This window comes from Lygodium microphyllum, chromosome 30 (genome assembly GCF_053477565.2).
Source record: "Lygodium microphyllum isolate KBCC chromosome 30, Lygodium_microphyllum_v1.1.10, whole genome shotgun sequence".
Lineage (NCBI taxonomy): Eukaryota > Viridiplantae > Streptophyta > Polypodiopsida > Schizaeales > Lygodiaceae > Lygodium > Lygodium microphyllum.
This window is the reverse complement of record NC_141164.1, coordinates 80,381,786-80,386,669: the sequence shown is the minus strand read 5'-3', so window position 1 is coordinate 80,386,669 and position 4,884 is coordinate 80,381,786.

Sequence of the window (4,884 nt, the reverse complement as noted above, 5' to 3'; positions counted from 1 at the left end):
TCCTTATGGACTATCGACCAGTACTGGTGATGGCATTAGGAAGAGGATGAGGTAGAGGCCTAGGAGGGTAGATGCAGGATCCAATCATCTGTTGGACTTGTGGTCACCCAGGGCATGTCTCATCACGCTGCCCTGAGAGAGTACCCTAAGAGGGAGCAGCAGAATAGAGACAAAGCTGACCTAAGGTGCGTTGAGTGTAGGATCACTCATCTCTTTGTTGACTGCCCAAAGTGAAAACCATCTTCGAGTTTAGCCAACGTGCCATGTGTCCCATTGGGGCTGTTTGGTGTCGAGAACCTTGATGGGGAGGCCATACCTATCCCATTGCGGGTCATGACTTGTGCCTAGACGAAGGAGACCAGCATATCACTGCCAGGGCCTAGCAACCTCGATGCAGCATCGATAGGGAAGAAGAGCCGTAGGCGGAGAAAGAAGAGGCTTGAAGCTAAGGTTGCACTGAAAACTGAGAGTGCTAGTACTCTACCTGCTGGAAAGAAGGTCACTGATGCAAAGGCAAAAACTTTACCCCCTAAGACGACCAAAAAGGGAAGTGCTAAGGTAGGGGAATACCCACATCCAAAGCGCCAACTAGAGGCCATAGAGAAAGTAAAGGAATGAGTGAAAGAGGCCCAAGAGCACCTAAAGGATGTTGAGCCCATCCTAGAGGACGAGATCGATGATCTCTCTAGCATAAGCATGCCAGTCTCACCCCCTCAGACCAAAGTCAGGGGATGTGACCGCACCACAAGCAATACTGCTTAGGCCAAGTCTTGATGCTACAGGCTCGCAAAGTAGTCATGGCCATTGGCCAGGACAATCTGGATTAGGAGAGAGACGAGCAGCCAACGATAGAAAAAATGAAGATTTTGATGGTGCAAGGCAAGAGGAAGTCAAAACTAACTAATGTGCATGCCAAAGATTGATTTATATGAATACAATGCAATGACACTTGCAGCACTATCTAAAATCCATAAATACTTGATCTCAACCTCATTACTTGTACCAACCAATAACACAACTCACAAACAATAATATGTAATTGCAAACTATGGTTTTCATCAGGTCAACCTGGACTACCTAGTGAGCTTTACTAGTAGACAACTCACTGAGATGGAAATGAATTACTCGATGACAGAGAGAGAGGGCTTGGCCATGGTGTTTACTATTAAGAAATTCCGGCATTATCTATTGGTTACACCCTTTACCTTCTTTGTGGACCATCAAGCCTTGCTATATCTAGTGAAGAATAAACCTTGCGCTATAGGGACGCATAGCTCGGTGGCTCCTTTTGCTTTTGTAGTTCGACTTCTCTGTGGTTGCACGAAAAGGAAAACAACACTACATGACTGACCATGTGTCATGCATCCCCATGGGAGAGGCCATTGGAGAAGGCATTGCTGATGAATTGCTAGACGCCCATCTCTTTAACCTTTCCAGTGAGAGAGATTTATTTAAGGCTGATCTAATGCCATATTGGTGGGCAGATGACATAGTCCAAGTGCTTGAGCACGGACTGCCTGAGCGACCGATAGAAAAGGCAAGACTTAGGCGACTCATCCTCAAGATCCAACCCTACCAGTTATAGCAGGGAAACTATATCGACTAGGGCAAGATGGATTGGTATGTAGATGCGTGTGCGAGCATGAGATGCATGATCTACTCTCAAGGGTGCACAGTGGAATTGCTGGTGGGCACTTTAGCGGAGACACGATAGCCCGCAAGGTACTGCAGTCTCAAGTATGGTGGCCAACGTTGTTTCATGATGCATCACAATTCATTAAGCATTGTGACGAGTGTCAATGGGAAAAAGGTCTAGATTCGCAAGGATCAAATGGAGTTGACCCCAATCATTGCACAACAACCCTTCAAAAAATGGGGAATTGACTTCATAGGACCCATTAGCCTAGCTGCATAGTATTCACAGGCCAAATACATCATTGTGGCCACAGACTACCTAACGAAATGGGCAAAAGTGAGAGCGACACGAAAGAACGATGCTAGAATGACTGCCAAGTTCTTGTAGGAGCAGGTGATTTCACGATTCGGTTGCCCCATCGAACTAGTCAGTGACCAGGGCACACACTTCATCAATGAAGTGATAGCGCATATTCTATCCACTTTTCTAATTATCCATCAAAAATCCTCTCCATAATACCCTCACGACCAGGCAGAATCCACGAATAAGATTCTTGTAAACTTCCTGACCAAAGTAGTCTCTGCTTTGCGCAGCGACTGGGATAACAAGCTGATGGCAGCCTTGTGGGCTTACTGTACAGCTTATAAAATGGCTGTCGGCTAGACTCCCTTTAGGTTGACCTACAAAATTCAAGCAATTCTCCCTGTAGAGTTCTTCGTTCCTAGCCTGAGAATAGCACTTCAGGAATGATGGGAAGGAAAGGAGGCATGGACGCAACGCCTAGCTGAGCTCGAACGCCTCTCAAAAACTCGTCTTCTAGCCGCTCATGCACTCATATATGTGAGAAGGCATGATGCAAGAGTTGGTTTGACAAGCACGTCCAAGCAGCGCGATTTTGAATTGGGAGACTTAGTACTCCTATACTCAGTTAAGGCGCATAAGTAGAAAATGAATTTTAGAGGTCTTGGACCTTTCAAAGTTCGTGCAATCAGCCAAACTGGCAACGTTGAGCTCGAGACTCTTAGGCTTCTTCAATGGTAGTCGTGTCAAGAAGTACTACCCTCCCACGCATCCTCTGCAACATGAGCCACCAATGTTAGAACCCCTTGTCAAAGTACGAGTAGCCATGATCACTGAAATGGATGATGAGGATGAGGAAGCCATAGAACCTGCATACATACATATCATGGTCACTTCCAAGCGAACATGCGCTTTCAATGCCTTGATTGACAAGGGAGCAGACTTCAATATCTTAACTCACGATCATTGGACCCAACTCGGCAAACCACCACTATAGCCCACCAATGCCAAATTAAGCCCATATGGGGGCCACTCATATACACTTCTCAGCAAGTGCAGGGACACCGTTTCTATCGAGTCTGAGATATATCAATGATCTTCTACGTGTTGCCAAATGTTGAAGATGCAGGCACAAAATCGCTGCTAGGGCGAACCTTCAAGAAGCAAACTCACTGCAATGTTGATTATGAATTGTAGTGTATCCACCTCGCCATAGGCAACATTTGCATTGTTACAGCCTTTAGCAAGGGTTGTGTGACCTCGTCAAAATTCACAAGACCACCGGTAGAAATGTTAGCAGCCAAGTCTAAGGAGGGGGTAGTGCTCGGTCGCCACCCACTGAATCTCTAGAATCGCCGCTCATAGCAGCAAAGGCTAAGGTCCAACAGTCTAGGCTTCAATGGAGGCCCAAGCAACCACACAACCACCATATAGGAGTTGACACTCACATCCTCATAACACCAAAACCTCTAAACCTAGGAGGCCAAGGCGCAGTTATAGAAATCGACGCATGATCAAGCCAAGATGGGTCCCTAAATCCCTCTTGCATGCACAAGGCTACTATGAGGGAAATGCCTGGATATGGATCCCTAAGGCCGACACGGCCGGAGGTACTACTCGCACACCGCCCTCAAGTTTGATCATACCAAGCCCCATAAAACCTCAAAGCCAGAAACTGCAGTGCCTTCAAGACCTATATCCATCAAGCTCATCCGCACATATGCCCAAGAAGGTCGAACAAGCCTATCGGCCCAAACGACAAACACTGTCACATGAATCAACACTCGATAGAGCCGGTCAGACTTCCCTGATCCATACCGAAGGCAACAATCTGTTAGACGTCACTGCTACTACCCCAGTCCTAATTCAAGAGTTCCAACCGCAATCTCAAGAACACCCGCAACCACAACTATTTGTTGTCAAAGGATCTAGTTCTATCAAACCCCAACCGCCAATAGGTCTTTGACCTCCTTATGAGTTGAAATCATTCTTAACACTGGCTGCTGATCTGGCTGAGGGCACAGAGGAGGATACGGTTGATTGCATTAGATGACTCGATGCCACTTTCATGTCTTTAGCTCTGAGCTATGATCACTTGGATTTAGGCCTACTGCAAGAACCCTTTGCAAATGAAGTTCGAACGATGCCTTGTTCTTGGGAGATGTTTGAATTTGCATTCGCAAAAGCCTCTAACTCCGCTGTTGAATTGCTCATCAATGAGATATCCAAAGAGTAGGCCATCAAATAGCGCCTCATCATGTCCTATGATAAATGAACCACTTCTGCCATTACTGACCAAGAAATCACAAAATTATCAAAACTTGCTGATACTGAATCCCCATTCTTAAGGTAGTGGTACACTCTTCGATTGCAATGGAAAGTTGAAGGATGCCAAATAATGACCAATGCTGAGCAGCGCTGCGCAATCAAAACAGTGGAGTACAACCCCACTTATGTTGCATCAACCTCGTATAGAGTGTTAACCACTCTTGGTGGCCAACCCATGGAAGAGCACATCAAAGGACCCCCCTAGCTCGATCGCCTACTGACTGAGGAAGAGTTACATATTGCTAGCCATGTCGATTTTGGTGACTTCCTAACAGATGTTCTCACATACACCACACACGTAGGCATTCAACCCTTTGATCTAGACCGTGAAGCTCAGTTAGAGTACAATCCCAGTTTCTATACTTGTCTCCTACACAGTAAATCCTACCCACATTGCAGAATGCTCTTGACCTCCTAATTTTCAATCCTAGGAAGGATTTTTCTCAAGCTAGAAGGGGAGGGGGGTAAGGTGAATCAAACCAAAACCAAGGAAAATCAAGCAAATACATAAACACGTAAAAAATGAGTGAGGTAGGGAAAATGGCACGAGAACTTTGAAATAAAGGGAAAAAAAAGTCAGATATGAAGGGAGGAATCTACATTGGATTTTAATGCTTTCA